Below are 23954 nucleotides of genomic sequence, written 5' to 3'. Positions count from 1 at the left end.
CACATGGAATATGCTGGCAAAATAACACATAGAGAGTAATGAACAGAATACAGCTATACTACATGCATATTTGGCTGGTCTTTAAGCTCTATGGTTACAGTTTTGCGAAAAGCCAATTTTTCCCTACTGCAAAGGAATAAATTTTATTTAACTATCATAGTGGTTGTTAAACATTGAGAATGGTTGACAGCATCTCAATCCCAATTAAGTATTATCCTTAACCCAACAAAATTAATTTGAGTAACATGATGAGATTCACATGATAATCCAAGTACTAGATACTCAAGATGTCCATAAACGGGGACACGGCTAACCATGATTAGTTTATACACTCTGCAGAGGTTTGTGCACTTTTCCCCACAAGACTCGATCTCCTCCGTTGGATTTCTCGCACTACATGGTGTTTGAGAAACGGATGACCGTTACACAGTCTTTCAGAAGCGTTTGCACCTTACGATCGGGTAGACAGTTACACCTACTTTCCCCTACATCTGCTAGTCTACCACTGTAAGAGTTCACACAACTTATTCAACTATGCTAATGCCCATAATAGCTTGCGGCTGCACACGGAAGTTTCTAGTATGAATAATCTCATGATCCCTTTGAGCCTGGGTGGCGGTCTATAAAAAAAAGAGGCAATCACTGGAATACCCAGGTGCCTCAATCCACCCAGATGTGTGTTTAAGTTGCCACCTTAAGTAAACCATTAAATTAACAATCTCACATCTGTCATGGATACACTCACCCAATCCACGTCTACTAGCATAGCATAGCAATATGAGCAAACGTAGAAGTAACTCCCAGGGTTTGATAACAAAAACAGGTAATAGGTACTACCTCATCTACTTCCCAATACCCACAATTTAATTAGATCCTAATCATGCAATGTTTGAGGATTGGTCTAATGCAATAAAACTGGGTAGTAAAGAGGTATGATCAAAGTCTTAGTTGCCTTGCTGATGATCCGTGAAACCTAGAGATTCGAAGTAGCAAGCGGCGCACTCCGGGTACTCTATCGCAAACAAACAAGCATACTGTAAGCACTCAACTAATGCACAGGTAAAACTCAAATAAAAGATCTAACCAGAAAGTTCAACTTAAGAACTCCGGTTTGCAAAAAGAATCAAATCAAATGAAGCAACGAAAGTCAAACGGCGAAAGAAACAAGCTTCGTTTACTAATCTGGATCTAAGTCAAATTTTACAGTAGCAAAAACTTGTTTGAGTTGGTTAAACGGAAAGAGAATTTCGATACGAAACTCTAGGCGCTTGAATCGCCTGATTCCGATAAACGAGCGAAAAGATATACTAGAACGAAAATCGGATCAGAAATCACGATCTGGAATAATCGCGGAAAATCCAAGAAAAAGAAAAACTGACGAACAGTTTATCAAACGAACGTTCGTTAACTGTAACTAAACGATGAACACGTTCGTTAAAACGAACGAACAAGCGAACGCTCGCTAATTAACTAAACCGAGAAAAAGAAAAAATAAACCGATCTAAAAAAAATAAAACAACCGCAGTTTTTTTTTAAAAAAACCGGGCGGCTTTTTAGAGAAAACCGCCGGCGGCGGCGACAACTTCGGCGGCTACCTCGGCGAGGGCGGCGGCTCCGGCGGGGTCGGCGGGCGGGACGGCGGGGCGACGGCGTCGGGCGGCGGGCGACGGGGCGGCGGCGGCGGGGTCGGCTAGGGTTGGGGTTCGGCGGCGGCTTGGGCGAACGGCTGGGTCGGGCCGCGACTTATAAAGGACCCGGCCAGGGGAGTCCTGGCCGAACACGGCCCATAGTCGGTTTCGTCTTTTAAAAAATACGCGCAGAAAAAACAAACAAAAGAAATACTAAACGAAGTCGAAAATTCTCGAAATGAATTTTCCCTGACTTCTAAAATCAAGCCGGACGAGATGAACATTTATTTGGGGCCTAAATGCAATTTTGAAAAACACGCATTTTTTCCTATCCAAATAAAATAGCGAAAAACTCCAAAATAAAATCTTCTTTGATTTTTTTATTAAATCCTCATTATTCCTTTATTTTGGGAAAGTCATTTTATTGCCTCTCTCATATTTGTATAATTGAAATAATTGAGGATAAAATAAATAAAACCAAATGATCCTATTTTCAAAATTTTGAGAAAACCCAAATTTGAAAATAACGAAATCCCCAACTCTCCCCGGTGGGTCCTTGAGTTGCGTAGAATTCTTAGGATCTAGCCAAAATGAAATAAAATATGATATGCAATGATGATCTAATGTATAACATTCCAAATTGAAAATTTAGGATGTTACATGGAGGCTGGAGGAGGTCGACGGTGGATGAATAGTAGCCCGTGGAGGATGGAGGAGGTCGACGGTTGAGATGAACAGTATTCCGTGGGGTCCCGTTTTGCAGTACGCCACACCCCTCCCGATGAACAGGACCCCCGTTTCGACCGTAGCGCTCCAACACAAGTCCGTTTCCTCCGTTTTGCGGTACGCCACACCCCTCCCGATCAACAGGACCCCGTTTCGACCGTAGGAGGTCCAAGAGAAGTCCGTTTCCTCCGTTTTGCGGTACGCCAGACCCCTCCTGATGAACAGGATCCTGTTTCGACCGTGGCCGGTCGAACACAAGGCCATTTCCTCTGTTCTACGGTACGCCAGGCCTCGTTTTGATCGGCTGTTCCATCCAAGCCGGTTGGCTCCCGATGAATACGACGACGACGCAGTTTCTCCGTTCCGACCTAGCCATGTATATGAGCCCTGGCCCTACGTATGCGCGAGTAGGCGTTCGGGACCCCGCTTGTATGTACGTATGTGGCCGTATTTACTTTCTTGCACCTTGGCCGATGTATGTACGTGTACATGATATTAACGGGGCTGCATGACATGCTACGTGCATGCCTCTACTACGACACGTGCCCTTCTTTACACGGCCATCGTTCATCACTGCAGCCTGCAGACAGACCGATCGACCAGTATGTACATACACGTTCGCGACCAAAATGACAACGCTACTTACGCTCCGACCAGGTGGGTCCCGATTGTCAGGCAGTTTCTTGCGTGCGAAGATGTAGCCGGTGGGTCCCAGCAGTCAAGGGGGAAACATTTTTTCGCGAAATACGGTGGCCTGTCCGGTGGGTCCCTGCTGTCAGGTGGAGGTATCATTATTTTCTGCGTAATAAGGAGGCACTTCCTTGCTGCGGCCGTGGACCCAGTTGTGAGCCTCTCCACGTACAGTACTCTTTCGATGGAAGTCGTTCCTTGACCACGTTGACCACGCCGCACCGAGAGCACTAGGGCGGTGGACGACGGCGAGGCCTAGGAAGGGGACGACGTGGAGCCAGGGAAGACGCGGCAGTGGATGCCCACGCGGAGAGGAGTACGAGGGTTCACTGGTTCGACTGCGGTGTGAGGCTGCCATCGCCGTAGGGCCTGACCAGCGGTGGGAGTAGTAGGGGGCGGTGAGGCCTCAACGGCAGCACAGCCGGCCACTGGAGGCAGGAGCAGGTGGTCTCGCCGGCGCTGGTTTGGGCGGCTGGTGCTAGAAGAGCAGCGATTGAAGAAGCAGCAGGACCGTTTGATCCAAATCCAACGGTCACTACTGCTAGAATCGTTTGTTGACTAAGTTGACAAAGCCCTGCATACGCGTCAACTTAGTAGGCCCATAGGTCAGCCTCCGAACCGGTGCACCCCAGATGTCAGTGGGAGGAATCATTTTTTTCTCGTAATAAGGAGGTAGTTGATTGCGTGCGGCCAGGCCATCGGAGGGAGTAGGGTGGGCCGGTGAAGCCTGCACGGCATCACAACATCCACAAGAGGAGGGAGCAGGCAGTCCTGCCGGCGCTGGTTTAGGTGGCTGGAGCAGGAAGATCAGAGATTGAAGAAGCACGTCGGCTGTTGGATGGACATCCAACAGTCACTGCTACTAGAATCGTGTGTTGACTCACAAAGCCTTGCGTAAACAAGTCAGCCTCGAAATCTGTGGCATGTACAACCCATTTGCTATTATTTTTATAATTTTTTACTCATTTTCTAATTCATATGGAATTTATTGCAGCCGATTTTCCATTTTTAGAATTGCTGCCCATTTTCTGGTCAGTACCAGGGTTAAAAAATTGAACTAAAAATGTGCAAAATTTTGAAAATTCACAAATTTTTGCTGGGGAACAAAATATTCTTAATCCAAAAATTAGTAGCCATACTAAAACAAATTTAAAAATAAATTAGTACTATGTCATGTTAAAATCCAATGAAATATAAAATATCAATGAAGAACAAAAAAAAAGAAACTAATTTCCCATTTGCTATTTTTTTTGGAATTTTCAACCCCTTTGATATTACTTTTAATAGATACTGACCATACTCTTTGGCCAGGCTGGAATGCATCCCTCCTCGTCTTGAAAGATTTGCAGCCCAGTAAGTCGGAGAAAACAAATAGGCCTAGCTTGGGTATTCTTCAAAAAGAAATAGTGGGCTTCCTATTTCCCCAAAGAAAAAACTGTCGGGCTGGTCATGTTGTTAGATGGGCCACAGAGACCACACAACCAAGTTTATAGCCTGCTCCTCCGAACGAATCCTAAATAAAAGTTGCGCAATTCTGTCATTAATTGACTATATGTTGAAAATGATGTGGGTCCCAGATGTCAGCAGGGTGGATTAGAGTAAAAAACGAGGGGTGCATCTGAGTAGTAAAAGAGACGCTTGCTTGTGTTCGGGAGTGGACCTGGTGGGTCTGTACTGTCATACTCACAACTACAGTCCTCTCCCGATTCACTATGTTGACAGGGCCGGACAGCGGCGCCGCGGCGAGCGCACCAAGGCAGAGGATAAAGTGTTGTCGCCAATGTGCTGGGCTGGGTTGGACATTCTTATTGAAAAATAAAAATGGACCGGAACTATTTACGATGTTGACTACGATTTGCATGGGTCCGCTGGTTGCAGGAAGAAAATGGGGGGAGAAAGAAGACTGGTTGCTATCTTTGCCTAAGGATAATATCGACTGAATGTAATGACACTATCATAGGAAACAATATCTTCCTGTTAAATCATGAATTTAAAGAACTGGTGCATGAGCATTTAGCTTTATTTATTTCTTTACTTATTTATGTTTCGGGGACCATGAGCATGTACCTGGGCCGGATTCATGTGCGAGCCTCCCTTCCAATTAATTATGGGCTCCTCTATTGGGCCTTCATTAGTGGGTTGCATGTTATCAACATGTGGAAAATGTGTTCCGTACCAAAAATAGTATGCGCTACGTACGGTACGGGGCACTAAAGGATCGGACCGTGCAACGACTTCCAAAACATTGTGTTTGTCGTTCTAACAACACATTTATTCAACCAACAGACGAAATATACTACTGATTGTACATTGAAAACAGCAGCAGCAGCAACCAGGGCTGGGGGTACAACAGAAGCAGTAAGCAGGCCAGAAGAGTAAAGACGCAACTCCCTTTTCCAAACCAAACATTAGCCATCATTACAAAAGGGCTACCAAAAAGAACAAGTGGTTGTGCATTCTCATTTCGTAATTGGTTGTGTGGTATATTGGTATGGTGATCTTCAATGGGCTTCGACAATGTGTATGCATAAAACTAAATAAAGATCCTACTTCACCAAGTGTACGCATCTAACTAACTGGCTCAGTTAGACGTTACTATTTATTAAGCTGTGGAGATTGGCTGACGGCTTGAACCAGATGGGCGCCTGACGGGGGAAACTCCAACCAGCATGTCGAACTCTGATACTTGTGACCCTCTCTCCTACTTTGGGCTGCAGCGTGGCGGCACATATCAGGGTATGGTGCATGCAGAGACGCATGGTACGCTGTGTACACACAGTTTTGCCTGATGAACGAAACCACGCTGCCATCATGATCCTTGCCATCGGTTATCTCCTGGTTAATCGGATAATCCAGTCCGAGAAACAGAGAGCGTATACCGAGGCTACTTACCAGCCTCCAGTAAAAAATTCCTGAAGGCCCAGAGAAGCTGGGATCCTGCTCAAAGACCTTGCAATGACTATGATTGTATTTCGCGAAACAACACGTCCGGTACGTGTGAATGATCATCAATCGTGCGCCGTCGTCTGATTGAGCCAGGAACCACCTGCAACTGCCATGCCGCTTTTCTTTGAAAGGTTCTGGGATTAGGAAGGGCAGGGACACCAGGCGGCCTACAACATCATATCAAGTTGGAGTCAAATAAAAAAGGGCTCTTAATGTAGTCAATCTTAAGAACAGCATGTTATGAGCATGAATATTTTTTCAGTAAATGTTGACAGTAATATAAGCAAGCCATCATGATATCATAGGAGAGTAACATACTGCTGTAACAGCCATTTGTAGCGATGACTGGAGTAGGCCAGCAATACGTCCAGCCATAGAAGGAGTCGACAACGTAAATGAAGCCCTTGTATTCAATGGCATCAGAGAACCACGGAGGATCTATGGTCCTGCGATGGACGTGCAGATTTATCCACTTACCGGACTGACCTGTCAGATAGGCGAGACCGCACTTGAAGAACACAATTAGCCTGAAGTCTTTATAATTCGCAGATCTTGTGGGAACTTGGCATATTACAACCTTGAGCAAATCAAACTTGGTATCATGTTGGCTACTGTAAGATTCCGAGTATTCTGGGCCGTGGTGCCAAAGCAGTGCAGTGTTAATTGAAGGAAGGGGGATCAATCGCCGGGTGTAGACCTCCACGAGCATCCAGCTACCGCGACCATCGACGAGCACCATCCAAGACGTGTTCATGCCGACCCAGTACATACTGTTAATGTAGTTGAGGGTGACGGGGATCGGATCGCAGTCAAGGGGGTTGATGCTCGCCACCCTACGATCGTTATGTTGCGTGACACGCTGTTTCTGAAGATCAAGCGGCATCAACAAGCAAGGAGCTGGCTTAAAAAGCTCTGGCCTGAGGGCTTTGAGTAAACAGTACAACCCCGACGAGCACGCAGCGAGCGGCATGGTACTAAGATTGTCCACACGCGAAACAATGAGCTTGATTACCTCTGTGGGGAGCGAATTCCAGCCACTCTTTCGGCGGACGCTGCTCGGTTCTACCATTGTTAGTGATTTGGTTTCAGAAGAGGGGGAGGCGCCTTAGAGGGGATGGAAGATTGGACGATTATGTGCGGACAAAGATGGAGAAGCGAATATGTGCTGCGGGAAGTGGACAGGTGATGATGACTACAACACGCCGCTTGACTTACGAGACACATACCAGCAGCGTAGGGTCATATCGATGCCAAACAACTTGCTTGAGTGTTCACAGTACTGGTACTCCCTATAGTACCTAATACTATGCCCTATTCTACTTTGGATCCATTGCAATGAACGGGCTCATTGCTATAAAGGTTTATCTCTTGCATCGTCCGCAACGAACACGTGGTGTACTGGTCCGAGCCGGATGGTTGCAGCGCGATGACCTGAGTTCGAATTCTGTCCTAAACTATAGCTTTTTATATTATTTTAATATATACTTCTTTCACTAGTGTACTGGGAGTGGAACCCACAGAATACTTAGAATACAATATTAAGGATGGATTTGTTTCTTTTTAACTTTTTGTACGAATCTGTAGCCAGCCTGCAAGTCATGTACACTGTACTGACAGTGGAACCCTTAGAGTAATTAGATTACAAGATTAAGGATGCAATTAACTTTTTATAGAGGGAGAATCATACACACAATTAACTCAAATGGATTGGACGTGACTCTATTATTCTCCAACGGCAACCGACAAATTTCCTCCCGCGGGCCGGAGTAGGTTTCTCAGTTTGCATGCGGGTTTAACGGAGGCGTTTGATGGAGGCGAGGAGGCGTGTTCAGCCGGGCGTGCAGCGGGCGGCGCAGTACTATTTGATTTGACAGCTACTAGTATATTATAAGAAAGAAATAAGAGTAGTAGAGATAGAGATAAGAGTAGAGATAGAGACTAGGGAGGAGCACCATCTACTGCTTCGTGTGCTACTCCTGCGCTCCATTCGGCGGGCGCTGTTGAAATTTGGGGAGCACAGTCTCGCGACTGCTGGCAGCGACGACTTCACCGACTATGACTTCTTCCCCGACCTCGGCAACCTCTTCCTCAACAACATGGGAGACAACCTCAATGCCAACGGTGCTGCTCCTATTGCATCGTATGTGTTTCTGTCCTTCCTGTTCGAAATCGTGGTAGAATTCATGTTTCTAGTCTGTGTCCTAGATTCGATCTGTTCATCTACTATGCTAGTCCACATGATTAGTTTAATCTCTGTTATAGCCGTCATGATTTATTTTGTGCTTACTCGGACTAAATCTCGTAGTAACTTGCTCATATATTCAACTGGCGCAACGTCCTCTACAACCACTCCCGTTTCATGGACGGCCTGGTTGATGCCTCCAAGGAGCCCTTCATCTACTTCTATGAGTGCCCGATGCCGTTTTGGGGCTCGCCGTCAGACCTCGTGCATCACCTCACGCAGGCGTCCGGCTTTCACTACTGGCCCTTGGTGGAAAACATCAGGTACAATACGTGCTATCCGTTCACCGTGCCGGAGTCGCTGGAGGATCACCGCCGCCTGCTAGTCTCGGAGGAGGACATCAGCGTCTTCCTCTTGATCGTGGGCACCGGCGAGGCCCGCGCAGGCCGCCGCCCCGTCTCTGTAGTGTGCGTCAGGGGCAACGCCGCTGACGCTGACACTGACACGAGGCCACTGTACGGGTGCGTGCTCACGGTTACTGCCCCTGAGAGGTAAGTGGGCCACACCCGCTCCATGACGCTGACTAGGACTGTGCCGAGCTGGGACCTTCCCACCTATGTGGACACGAAAGACGCATGGTATGATTTCCCCCCAACATGGTGCACGGGGACTCCAAGGAGGTTCACATGGACATATGCATTACCAAGTTAAATGATGATCATTAGTCTTCTCTCAATGTAATCCACTGTCTAAGCATGTGGAGACTTCTTATTTATATAGGATAGAACCTTCCATGCATGATCTTGCTCTATTAGAGTATCGCGCTTGAATAAAAGTTTATCCATTTATGGTTGAGTCTAGAATCTTCCATGTATGCTTTTGCTCCATTAGAGTTCTCGCTTGCCATTTATGAGATTAAGTGAGAATTTTTACTACAGTACTGGTGAAAGACTTATGATGAACCATTTCTTACATCTCCTCTGCCCCCTTCCAAATCATCCTGATTTAATCCCTCCGTCTGGGTGTATAAGAGCATGGTTAATACTTAATAGTACAGCCAACTATTGACTATAAGAAAGTGCCATGTCATCTATAGCCAACATGTATAACAATCGATACTCAAAAACTAATTCTTACAGATCATTTCTTTCAAAGCACAATAAGAGTTATTTCTTCACAAGTTTTGGATGCAGGTTGAACAGTTGAACGCTTTTGTTTGCAAAAGATGCTCTTTTATCTATTTCACCTGGATGTTTGTGAGCTCTAGAGATGAAATAATATCCGAAGAAACCTATCGATACCCATTACACATGAGATGACCCCCACATCCTTTGTCAAAATAAACAACTCCCCGATCAATGCATTTCGCTGTTCCGTGCAATGCACGGGCACCTTACTATTGATTAGTACGACCAAAAATTTAACTAACATTATATATATATATTACGATAAATGCTCATGCATGTCACCTAAAAATATATCATTGAAAACTATGTTCAAATAGGAATCCAACGATACAGTTTTTGTTGACATGCACTAACATTTTGTCAGTTAAATCTTCAGTCAAATTCAATGGGGGACTAATAAACCACGACCGATGTAGTACTAGTGTAGAGGGCGGTGCTGCACGGGAGTCTCACCCCGCTCGTGGCGCGCCAGTAAAGCCGTCATATCACAAAACCCAACCACTCCCAGTAATAAGTGGCCTGGTAAAATAAACGAACAAGCAACCATCACATCCCTCCGACTTTTTTGCATTTCATCTCTCTGCATTTAGTTTCTCTGGTTCATCTCACACACTCGATCCCTAGCTACTACTCCTAGTATTCCTAGCTACTACTCCTAGGGCCAGTTCTTTTGGCGGCTTAAAAAATAAGCCGTCTCTTCCCCAGCTTTTCCCATAAGACTAGTCACAGTTGAGAGTAACATGCCTCACTCATTTATTTGGGCTTCTAAACTACTACTGGTACCTCCGTCCTGGTTTATTCATCACCATTGTAATTTGTGCTAAATTTTAACCAAAGATTTAACTAATAAAATGTTAGTGCATGTGACATGCACAAACATTTCATTAGTTAAATTTATGGTCAAAATTTGACACTGATTACAATGGGGACCAATAAACCAGGACGGAGGTAGTAGTTATGGGATTACTAATCTAGAAGCCTAAAAGAACTGGCCCCTAGTACTCCTAGTAGTAGTACTCAAGTTGGAATTCCAACATCTTTCCCTCAAAAAAAATTTGGAATTCCAACACGGCACAACTTGTTAGGCAAAAAATTCGATACAGGGTGTGGGAAGCGGTTTGGGAATTTGCATGCCTGCCCGACCAGTGAGATACTCCGTACAAAGTACGATAGAGAAATAACCATAGAAAAGGAAGCTAAAAGTAAACAATCAAACGAGCATTTTTGCATTTGTTTTGCATTGAATCGTTTCACAAGCTTGACTAGTGTTGTTTTTCTAGTTTTACAAAAACTGCATCGTAATGTTAAAACGTGCATTTGCACGTACAATACTAGTAGTACTCCCTCTGTCTAGGTGTATAAGTCTTCCCTCCTTCTTGGTCACGGTGCACAACCAAAGATGTCTTATTCACCTTGACGGAGGGAGTAGCACAGTCTGCGAGCATATATAGAGAGAGACGTGTAGTGCGATAGTATATAGTAAAGTTTGTGCTGTATGCACGTACTTACAAAATGCGTACGGATACACAAGGTTTCCAAACGTTTCCTTTTACATACTTAATTAAGGACGCTAATAATTCCCGAACGTTCGGGATTTATCATTTGCCTCCCAAAACTAATGAGATCGCCTTATGAAACTAAATTATATTCCTAATAAAAGCCACAACGCTCGCAGGAGCGCTTGCAACGCGCCACGAGTGCCCTGGTGTGCGGCCGTTTCCCAGCGCGCCGACACAACACCTCTTCCTCAGTCTCACAACTCGTGAGGTATTGATTGGCGGCTTGCAGGCGGGCGAGCGCGATCTCACCGGTGTCGTGATCTGGCGCCAACAGGTACCCCTCCTTGCTGGAAGCGTGCACCCGGTCCACATACCGCCAAGCGTAGATGAGGTGCTTGTGCCCGACTGCAGTCAGGGCTTTGGCACGGGCGTCCTCCGCCACCCTCACAACCCTCGCACGAGCCTTCTGCCAAAGAGCCAATTGCCTGACTCTCTTGGACGCGACATAGGCCTACCAGGCAGCTTGCCCCGTGGCGCGCTTCTCTTCCTCGACCTTCTTGTCCGCCTCTATTTTGGCGCGCTCTGCCGGAGGCAAAGCCTCCCACAAGGCGACATCCATTTCTTTCCAAAGCTCCTCAAGGCTGGTGGGCTCGGCGGGCGGCGCGACGTTCTCTCATAGCGGGGAGCCGACGCGTCCTCCAACGCGCGTGCTGGCGAGATTGGGAACGCCGATGCGTGCACCTCAACGCGTCGCGGCGAGGAGTGGAACGCTGATGCATCCTCCTCGACTAGTGGCGGTGAGGAATGGAACGGCGATGCATGACCGTTCGTGCGGTGCAGCGAGGGGCGCCTAGGGCTTGGGAGGGGCAATTCCATGGTGGTCGACGTGAGAGGGATGGGGAGGAGATAGCGATGAACGCGAGCGTTCTTCCGAATGCTGTGGGAGGCGCAGTATTTATAGCGAGCAATGGCACACCTATGTAAGATATGGACTGAGCTTCACTGACTTAACTGCAGGTCCCGTTGCATCACTGACATGTGGGCCAGATGCCTGTTGGGCCCACATGTCAATGACCCAATGCACCTGCACTTATGTAACTGAAGCAGCTACGTGGGCATATTTGTTGGAGTAAATTACGGGTGGGGGAAGGGGTGGAAATGTTGCTGGTCACAACGGATTGGACGAGCGTGGGGGAGGAGAGTCATGCATGCAGATTTTTTCCACACCGGGTGGAGTGGTGGGACTGCCGGAGGGAGAAGGAGAGTCAAGTAGGCGTTCAGATTTCAAGGCGCACTAAATTATTGCATGCGATGATTAAGGCTGGCCATAGTGGTGGTAATGTGGTACTCCCTCCTTTCCGGTTTATAGGGCTTAATTTGAAAATCTCTTCAGCCAAGGTAGATGATGAATGGTGGAATTAATTCCGTAGTTTGCAAAAGTACTTAATTTGTACTCTCGTATTTCTCAAAAATTTGTGTAAACTGATGCATTAATTACACCACATGCATGCATGACCACTCCTATAAAAATCTCAGTTGGTGGTGATGGTATGTCTGCCTCTGGACAACGTGAGCCGTTCGATCTACTTGGAGCCAATGGCTGAGATGTGTGTGCATAGAGACATGGCCTTGCCACCGGAGGTATAGCAGATATTTACCCACCTCTGCCACTGTATAAAATACGGAACTACTCATTCCAGCCCCATTTCCTTTCCGGTTCATCTCCTTGCATTCTTGCCGGCGGCGGCGAAGGTTCCTGGAGATGGAGTCCAGACTCTAGAAACCACTACAAAAACTATTCCACTGCCTCTATCTTGGTAAGAGTAGGTGAAAATTTTGAATCAAGCCCTTTAAACTAGAAGGGAGGTAGTAGTACTCTAATGACTAATAGCTAACCTTGTTGTGATGACTACATAGGACATGACACGCACCTGGACGGAGGAACTAGTCTGCATTGTGCATTTAAGTTTTGTCTGAAGTCAATGTACCTCTACTTTGAGCAAACTTATAGAAAAATGTACATCAACATTCACAATGTCAAATCAATATTTTTATACCTTATTATAAAACGTAGTTTTTATACTCATTATAATCATTATTGTAGATTTTGATATTTTTAGTATAAATTTGGTCAAAAACTTTGCAAACGGTTGACAGAAGTAAAAAGGACCAGAGGGAGTATCATGCATGCGGAGTAGGAAAAAATTGCTCATTTATAGCCGGCCGAAGTCTCAAAGGGCACGACCGCGTGAGCGAGGCAAAGGTCGTGGGAGGCGCGACGGTTGACGGAATTAAATGAAGTTACATCCACGCGCCGGCATGGCGTGCAAACAGACATAAGCTATACCGTCAGGCCTACGATATGAGTCTAGTAGACATGACATCTAGTGGGTCCCGCATAGTACTCGAGAACTCTTTGGGGGCTTGCAGCCGTTTATCCACCAGGCAAGCCAACAACCCCATGCCGCTCGCACGCCCTACTCGTCCCCATCTTCTACCTTACAATAGTTAGCTCCCAGTCGTCCCGTCCTTTGACATTACACCAGTTCAACTTCTCCTAACCCTCCTCCAAAATCCATGGCCTCCCAAATCTCCATGGTCACCGCTGAGTACCAGGTTAGAGCCATCACCGATGATGAGTTCATCGTCATCTACAACCGTGGATCCGTGACGGTGAAAGCATGCCTTGCTCGCTTCCTACGCATGTTCAACAGTTCAAAGGATGAGTGGGTCACTGGGCTAGATGTTGAGTACACTACAGTCCTAGAAAGAGAGAAGATTCTAAAGGAGGCAGAGAAGAAGAAGCCCGCCGTGATCCAGGTTTGCGTACATAACGTGTGCTTGTTCTACCACATATGCCATGCTGACGTTGAGTGCCAGGATTTTAAGAACTTCCTCAAGGACGAAAGAGTGAAATTCGTTACTGTAGACTTTAGGAACGAGAGGGATGTCCTGGGTCGGATAGGCCTCGTTGTAGGCCAGCCCTTCGATCTCCAGAAGGCAAGCCTGGTGTCCTCCTCTCAGCCTTCAATGCTGACCCTGGCAGTAGCCATGATTGATCCTTCGTACGCTAAGCTGAAGAAACCTCACCACGAGTTTCATCATGCATGGGAGTCGAAGACAAATAGATGAAGATCACATCCTGTACGCAGCAATGGATGCCTACCTTTCTTTAAATATCTACAAGGGTTGGATGAAGAAGTAGGGCCTAGTGTCCGGTTCAAGCAAAGAAGCATCGGCAAAGAGGAAGAGGAAGAGGGACGAGGACGAAGTCGAGGACGTGGAGTCGGACTCCGAGTAAGGTGGCAGTGTCGTCGCTCATGCTGGTTCTACTGCAGTGTCAAGCGGCCTAGTTGCTTAGTTTTATCTCAGGGGTGTGTTGTGCTGAGCCCCCAGCAGAACTAAGTTTATGTTCTTTCTCGTTATTTGAACTTTATGTTCTTTCTCGTTATTTGAACTCTTTAGTACGTACAGTAGTACTAGTACTATGTCTTACTACTGTTCTTCTTGCAGTTCGTACTACTGCTCGTATCTTCATGTTCCTACTGTACTTAATACGTACGTTTGTACTAGTAGAATAATTTGGGTCAGTTGATTTGTGAAAGAAGTTCGATGGAGCGAAGGAAGCAGATGGCAGAGAAGCTACCCCAGTATCTATATTAGGGTGGCAGGGTGCCCATGATCTATCTTATGAGTGTTGGGTGTGGAATGCAGTTCGCTGCAAAAATGGATTTTGCCTGGGGTTAAACGGATGGCGGGGGTGGGGGGAGCATGGCGGTGGTAGGCGGTTCAGGGGAGGGCGGGGCGACAGCGGCGGGCAGTTAGGCGTGTGTCGGGCTGGCGGCTCGATGCCTGTGAGAGAAGATGAACAATGCATCAATTTCGGAGGTTGAAGAAGCCCTTCTGGCCATCCATGTTGCATCCAACGGCTCACAAGAGTCGACTGACCCAAATTGCTCCATCAGATTGCAGGATCCACGTGGCATTCAAGGTCTCGAAGGTAGATTCCGCGTCCGCACCCGGTTTGCGGGCTCGACCGGTTTCCGCCGCGACCGCCAGCATGCGCGCCTCCTCCGCGCGGGCGGAGACGACAATGACACGCTAGTTCCTCCTCGCCGGCGTGCTGGAGCATGCGCTCGTCCTCCTCTTCGTACGCTGCATGCATAGACATGGCTCCACCAGCTTCTCGCGTTCTTGGCAGCGCGGCGGCATCGCGAGGAGGGACTGCAGACGACGTGAGCGGGCGAGCCTTCAGCTTCATGGCATAGGGATGGCGGCGACATTGCGGTGATGGGCGAGAAATGGTTGCCCGAAGCAGATAGCCACCGGCATGCGCAACGGCGGCGGCGGCATATTGACGAGTGCGCGTATGGGAGCTTAGTTTAGTTTTATATAGGGTTGGTCAAACTTAAAAGAAAACCGTACTAGTACACGTAAACATTAGACTGAGGCAGCGCTTATATTAGTTACCACAGCCATGATACAGAATCCTGTGCAAGCGCGTGAACGGCGGCCGCGCGGTCGATCGAACGGTGCGTCACCGTGTCGCGCTCGAAGGACATCCACCGAACATTGGTGTGTGTGAAAACAATCCCCGAATATTACTCAACTTTTTTTCCTGGAAAAGTTCTTGACACTACAATATTTCCATATATTTGAATTTAGCTCCAATCGTGTTTATTTGGATTTGGACGTTTTAGGTGCGCCCTAGTTTTTTTAATACTGATTTTGTGTGTGTGACTGAGAGAGAATGCGTGTATGTGTCCATATGTGTGTTGTGGCGGAAGGGCAATTGGGAGACGGTGTGCGTGTGATAGAGACATAGAGAGGTGTGAATGTGCAAATGATCATGCATGAGTGAGACATAGACAGATGCCGATACGTGAGAAATAGAAGACCGCACACACACTCCCCCTCCCCCGAGCACACAATTCATCCCCATCCAAGGTTATATGGCGACCACTCTCGCTTGTGCTTCTCTGCACCCCAACATGCACAACACCTGAATCTTCAAAGAGGGCATCGAGGAGATCGAAGACGGCGACCACACTGCACTAGAGAATGCGGGGCCATTTGGAAGCAGGATGATGTGACGACGGCTGACTGACTCCCCCCTCTCTCTCCTGCACAAAATTACCAATCCCTCTCTCTCCCGCACAAAATTATCAATCCCTCAACCTACAAGATCCTTCCCCTCTCATCCATGTTTTTCCAGCTCTCTCATCAAACCTGTTGTCTCTTCTCCTTCCACGTGTACAGAATCCAGATGCACACACATCTCACGTATATTACATGTCTCCATCTTTCTCACAGACCTAACTTCTTCCTCTCTCTCTCTCTCTCGTTAGGTTTGTCTCCTACTCTCTCGTCCACGTACATACAATCTTTCCCGCCCTATCTGCTCCATCTTCGCAAGCTGTCTCTACACGTTTCATTCACACATTGGGATGTGTTCAAAATGTTCGTTTTTATAATGGATGATGTAGAGTTATGGTTGGTTTTGTTGCATCCGACAAAGTAATAACTATGAAATGCATTTAGATTCTCATTTGACTGGGATTATGTGAGTTTGAGCATATTGTGAAGTACTATAGACCTCGTATACATCTTGGAATTCAACAATGATTGTAATTATTGAATTGTATAGACCATTACATTTGAAGTCAGAGGCCTAATATATTTATTTCACAATTACAACAAATGATTAATTCACTGCAAACTAAGAAAACAAATGTGTACTCCCTCCGTTTTTATTTAAGTCCGCGTATTAGCATTGGTCAAAGTCAAGATTTGTAAACTCTCAGGAAGTTTAGAACAAAAAATATTAACATATACAATAACAAATAAATACCATTAGATTCATTATCGAATGTACTTTCACATCATACATATTTGTTATGGTAAATGTTTATATTTTTCTATAAACTTGGTCAAACTTTAGGAAGTTTGATTTTGGTGAAACCTAATATGCAGAGTTAATAAAAACGGAGGGAGTACTAGTAGTTACTAGTACTACTTGCTAGTTGCTTAGCCCAATTACCCAACACGCCACACGGGGAGTTCAGTGTCACAAAAGTTTGAGGTCGGTGGGAAAATCTCCCGCGACCCTGATTCGAGCAGTGCAAAGTTACCATCATAGCCTTCGGAACAGGCCTACGAATGACGCTTGGTAGGGGGCTGTTTTCGTAACTTCAGGTTTACCCTACCCAGCAAACCCCATCCCAGCACCCTGATGACCCACAAGTATAGGGGATCTATCGTAGTCCTTTCGATAAGTAAGAGTGTCGAACCCAACGAGGAGAAGAAGGAAATGATTAGCGGTTTTCAGCAAGGTACTCTCTGCAAGTACTGAAATAAGTGGTAATAGATAGTTTTGTGATAGGATAATTTGTAACGAGCAACAAGTAGCAAAAGTAAATAAAGTGCAGCAAACTGGCCCAATCCTTTTTGTAGCAAAGGACAAGCCTGGACAAACTCTTATATAGAGAAAAGCGCTCCCGAGGACACATGGGAATTATCGTCAAGCTAGTTTTCATCACGTTCATATGATTCGCGTTCGGTACTTTGATAATTTGATATGTGGGTGGACCGGTGCTTGGGTGCTGTTCTTACTTGAACAAGCATCCCACTTATGATTAACCTCTATTGCAAGCATCCGCAACTACAACAAAAGTATTAAGGTAAACCTAACCATAGCATGAAACATATGGATCCAAATCAGCCCCTTATGAAGCAACGCATAAACTAGGGTTTAAGCTTCTGTCACTCTAGCAACCCATCATCTACTTATTACTTCCCAATGCCTTCCTCTAGGCCCAAATAATGGTGAAGTGTTATGTAGTCGACGGTCACATAACACCACTAGGGGCTAGACAACATACATCTCATCAAAATATCGAACGAATACCATATTCACATGACTACTAATAGCAAGACTTCTCCCATGTCCTCAGGAACAAACGTAACTACTCACAAAGCATATTCATGTTCATAATCAGAGGGGTATTAATATGCATATAGGATCTGAACATATGATCTTCCACCAAATAAACCAACTAGCATCAACTACAAGGAGTAATCAACACTACTAGCAACCTACTAGTACCAATCCCGGACTTGGAGACAAGAATTGGATACAAGAGATGAACTAGGGTTTTGAGAGGAGATGGTGCTGGTGAAGATGTTGATGGAGATTGCCCTCTCCCGATGAGAGGAGCGTTGGTGATGACGATGGCGATGATTTCCCCCTCCCGGAGGGAAGTGTCCCCGGCAGAACAGCACTGCCGGAGCCCTAGATTGGTTCCGCCTCGTGGCGGCGGAGTCTCGTCCCGAAAGGTTGCTTATGATTTTTTTCTCGATGAAAGACTTCATATAGCAGAAGATGGCCACCGGAGAGCCAACAGGGGGCCCACGAGGCAGGGGCGCGCGCCCTGGGTGTAGGGCGCGCCCCCCACCCTCGTGGGCAGGTGGTGGCCCCCTTGACGTATTTCTTCCGCTCAGTATTTTTTATTATTTCCAAAAATAACTTTCGTGGAGTTTCAGGACTTTTGGAGTTGTGCAGAATAGGTCTCTAATATTTGCTCCTTTTCCAGCCTAGAATTCCAGCTGCCGGCATTCTCCCTCCTTATGTAAACCTTATAAAATAAGAGAGAATAGACATAAGTATTGTGACATAATGTGTAATAACAGCCCATAATGCAATAAATATTGATATAAAAGCATGATGCAAAATGGACGTATCAACTCCCCCAAGCTTAGACCTCGCTTGTCCTCAAGCGGAAGCCGATAACGATAAATATGTCCACATGTTTAGAGGTAGAGGTGTCGATAAAATAAAATACGGACATGAGGGCATCATGATTATTCTCATAACAACAACATATATGGGTATTGTCATATGATTTCTTATGCTCAAGTAATAATCTATTCACAATGCAAAAGTAGGAATCATAAACTTTATTGAGAACCAACAAACTATAATCTCAGTCATTGAAGCAATTGCAATTTATCATAACATCAGAAAGAGTCTATGTCAGAGCTTTCTAGCAAGTCCACATACTCAACTATCATTTAGTCTTTCATAATTGCTAAACTCACGCAATACTTGTGGTTACGGAGTTTTAATCAGACACAGAGAAAGATAGGGGCTTATAGTTTCGCCTCCCAACCTTTTACCTCAAGGGTACTGTCAACAATAATAACTCATGCTCCCCTATATCCAATTAGATATATCTATCAGGATCTTTCCAACACCCTGAGCTTGCCAAAGGATAAAATGTAAAAAGGAAAGGTGAAGATCACCGTGACTCTTGCATAAGGTAGAAGATAATAATAAAAGGTAGGCCCTTCGCAGAGGGAAGCAGAGGTTGCCATGCGCTTTCAGGGTTGGATGCACAAAATCTTAATGCGAAAGAACGTCACTTTATATTTCCCCTTGTGATATGAACCTTTATTATGCAGTCCGTCGCTTTTATTTCTTCCACATCACAAGATCGTATAAAGCTTATTTCCTCCACACCAATCAATCATACATGTTTAGAGAGCAATTTTTATTGCTAGCACCGATGACAACTTACTTGAAGGATCTTACTCAATCCATAGGTAGACATGGTGGACTCTCATGGCAAAACTGGTTTAAGGGTTTTTGGAAGCACAAGTAGTATCTCTACTTGGTGCAAAGAATTTGGCTAGCATGAGGGGGAAAGGCAAGCTCAACATGTTGGATGATCCATGACAATATACTTTATCTCAGATATAAGAAAACATAACCCATTACGTTGTCTTCCTTTTCCAACATCAACTCTTTAGCATGTCATGTTTTAATGAGTGCTCCCAATCATAACAGATGTCCAAGATAGTATATTTATATGTGAAACCTCTCTTTCCTTATTTCTTCCTATTAATTGCAACAATGACCAAAGCTAAGCTTGTCATCTCCCAACAATTTTTAATCATCATACTCTTTCTATGTGAAGTCATTACTCTCAATAAGATCAATATGATCTCTTTGTTTCTTTTTATTCTTTTTTCTTTTCTTTTATTCACTCAAGATCATAGCAAGATAATCAAGCCCTTGACTTAACACTAATCTTTATTATATAGCTCATGGACTCGATTACATAGAGAGATCATAAAGCAAAACTCAAAACTAGATCATACCAAAACTTCTATTCTACTAGATCAAGATACTACTAATAGGATCGAACTAAGAAAAATGGTAAAGATAGGAGTGTGATGGTGATACGATACCGGGGCATCTCCCCCAAGCTTGGCAGTTGCCAAGGGGAGTGCCCATACCCATGTGATTATGTCTCCTTTGTTGGTGAGGAAGATGATGGTTTAGTTGATGGCGTAGTCTTCTTCCTTAATTTGCGCTTGAGGACAGAATTTTGATCCCTCAAGTCATCAATCTCCTGCTCCAGGCTTAATATCTTTTTGCATAATTCCTGCTTGTTTTCCTGCAAGAGACAAAAAGGGATAAATTCGATCTTAAATTTCTTTGCTCTATCAGGGAGGCTTGACTTTTTGAACTCCACATGCATGTTCCTAGGTTGAGGTAATGGGGCTTTATCTTCATCTGAGCTCGTCTCCTCCTTCCTCTTGGGTTCATAGTCCTCTTCTTCCTCCGTAGTCCAACCACAATGCTCCACGTCTCCATAGACTTTAGGATCTGCAAGGTAATCATCCACATAGCTTTCTCCTTCCGAATCCTGGGACGACATGTTGCTCTAATCTGTAGCAGGACAGCTCGAAACAAGGACAGAGGATAATTGCGTGATACAGGAGTCAAAACCTTCGGGAGATTATATAATGAATTTTTACCGACCAAAATACGTATCGTGCAAGAAAACGGAGTCCGGAGAGCACACGAGGTGCCCACGAGGTAGGGGGCGCGCCCAGTAGGGTAGGGCGCGCCCTCCACCCTCGTGGGGCCCTCGTGTCCTTCCTGGACTGCATCTTATTTTTCTATTTTTCTAAATATTCCAAAACAGAGAAATATTGCCATAAAAACGGTTTTGGAGTCGGTTTACTTACCGTACCACATACCTATTCCCTTTCGGAGTCTGAAACGTTCCGGAAAGTGTCCCTTATGTATTCCTCCGGGGTTACGGTGTCAATAATATTGATTTCAACATTCATAGGATTACCTGAGATATAATGTTTAATTCTTTGACCGTTCACCACCTTCGGATTTGTGCCTTCGAAGTTGTTGATTTTTATGGCACCGGAACGATAGACCTCTTCGATAACGTAAGGGCCTTCCCATTTAGAGAGAATTTTTCCTGCAAAAAATCTTAAACGAGAGTTGTATAGCAATACATAATCACCTACATTAAACTCACGCTTTTGTATCCTTTTGTCATGCCATCTTTTAACTTTTTCTTTAAACAACTTGGCATTTTCGTAGGCCTGGGTTCTCCATTCATCAAGTGAGCTAATGTCAAATAACCTTTTCTCACCGGCACGTTTGAAATCATAGTTGAGCTCTTTAATAGCCCAATAAGCCTTATGTTCTAGTTCAAGAGGTAAGTGACATGCTTTTCCATAAACCATTTTATACGGAGACATACCAATAGGATTTTTATATGCAGTTCTATAGGCCCATAATGCATCATCAAGTTTCTTGGACCAATTCTTTCTAGATCTATTAACAGTCTTTTGCAAAATTAATTTGAGCTCTCTATTACTCAATTCTACTTGACCACTAGACTGTGGGTGAAAGGAGATGCAATTCTATGATTAACATCATATTTAGCAAGGATTTTATGAAAAGCACAATGAATAAAGTGTGAACCACCATCAGTCATTAAATATCTAGGGACTCCAAACCTCGGGAAAATAACTTCTTTAAGCATTTTAATAGAAGTGTTATGATCAGCACTACTAGTTGGAATAGCTTCTACCCGCTTAGTAACGTAATCAACAGCAACGAAAATATGTGTATAACCATTAGAGGCAGGAAAAGGTCCCATATAATCAAAGCCCCAAACATCAAATGGTTGAATAACAAGTGAATAATTCATAGGCATTTCTTGACGTCTGCTAATATTACCAATTCTTTGGCATTCATCACAAGATAAGACAAACTTACGGGCATCCTTGAAGATAGTAGGCCAATAAAAACCGGATTGCAATACCTTGTGTGCAGTTCTATCTCCAGCGTGGTGCCTCCATAAGCCTCGGAGTGACACTTGCGTAGGATCTGTTCCTGTTCATGCTCTGGTACACAACATCTAATAACACCATCCACTCCTTCTTTATAAAGATGTGGGTCATCCCAAAAGTAATGTCTCAAATCATAGAAAAACTTTTTCTTTTGCTGGTATGTGAAACTAGGTGGTATAAATTTAGCAACAATGTAATTAGCATAATCAGCATACCATGGAGTACTACGAGAGGCATTTATGACATTTAATTGCTCATCAGGAAAGCTATCATCAATAGGTAGTGGGTCATCAAGAACATTTTCTAACCTAGACAAGTTGTCTGCAACGGGGTTCTCAGCTCCCTTTCTATCAACAATATGCAAATCAAATTCTTGTAGCAGGAGAACCCATCTAATAAGTCTAGGTTTAGCATCTTTCTTTTCCATAAGATATTTAATAGCAACATGATCCGTGTGAATAGTTACTTTAGAATCAACAATATAAGGTCTGAACTTATCACAAGCAAATACAACTGCTAAGAATTCTTTTTCAGTAGTAGCATAATTTCTTTGAGCATTGTCTAGAGTTTTACTAGCATATTGAATAACATTTAATTTCTTATCAACTCTTTGCCCTAGAACAGCACCTACAGCATAATCACTAGCATCACACATAATTTCAAAGGGTAAATTCCAATCAGGTGGCTGAACAATAGGTGCAGAGATCAATGCTTTCTTAAGTATTTCAAATGCTTCTACACAATCATCATCAAAGACAAATGGTATATCCTTTTGTAATAAATTAGTCAGAGGCCGAGAAATTTTTGAGAAGTCCTTAATGAACCTTCTTATACCTTTGATGTCCTTGGGACATGGCATCTTTTCAATAGCATCAACCTTGGCTTTATCAACCTCAATACCTCTTTCAAAAATTTATGCCCCAAGACAATGCCCTCATTAACCATAAAGTGGCACTTTTCCCAATTCAAAACAAGATTAGTTTCTTCACATCTCTGCAAAACTCGATCAAGGTTGCCCAAGTAATCATCAAAAGAGGATCCATAGACGGAAAAGTCATCCATGAAAACCTCACAAATCTTTTCATAAAAGTCAGAGAATATAGCCATCATGCATCTTTGAAAGGTAGCAGGTGCATTACATAAACCAAAAGGCATACGTCTATAAGCAAAAGTACCAAAAGGGCAGGTAAAATTAGTCTTTGATTGATCATTGGCTGACATAGGTATTTGAGAGAAACCAGAATAACCATCTAGAAAGCAAAAATGTGTATGTTTGGATAATCTTTCTAGCATTTGATCGATAAAAGGTAAGGGGTAATGATCTTTCTTAGTAGCTTTATTTAATTTGCGGAAATCAATTACCATCCTATAGCCTGTAATAATTCTTTGCGGAATCAATTCATCTTTATCATTAGGAACGACAGTAATACCTCCCTTCTTAGGGACACAATGGACATGACTTACCCACTGACTATCAGCAACGGGATAAATTATACATGCCTCAAGGAGCTTTAGTATTTCCTTTCTTACCACTTCTTTCATCTTAGGATTAAGCCTTCGTTGATGATCACGAACCGGTTTGGCATCTTCTTCCAAATTTATTTTATGTTGACATAGAGTGGGACTAATGCCCTTAAGATCATCAAGAGTATATCCAATAGCAGCACGGTGCTTCTTCAGAGTTTTCAATAGTCTTTCTTCTTCATGCTCTGAAAGGTTAGCACTAATAATAGCATGATATATCTTTTTCTCATCGAGATAAGCATATTTAAGAGTATCAGGTCAAGGTTTGAGCTCAAACACGGGATCACCCTTGGGTGGAGGAGGATCCCCTAGGATTTCAATAGGCAAATTGTGTTTCAGGATAGGTTCCTGTTTAAAGAATACTTCATCTATTTCCCTTCTTTCATTCATAAACATATCATTTTCA

Source organism: Aegilops tauschii, chromosome 7, assembly GCF_002575655.3.
Source record: "Aegilops tauschii subsp. strangulata cultivar AL8/78 chromosome 7, Aet v6.0, whole genome shotgun sequence".
NCBI lineage: Eukaryota > Viridiplantae > Streptophyta > Magnoliopsida > Poales > Poaceae > Aegilops > Aegilops tauschii.
This window is presented reverse-complemented; position numbering follows the sequence as displayed.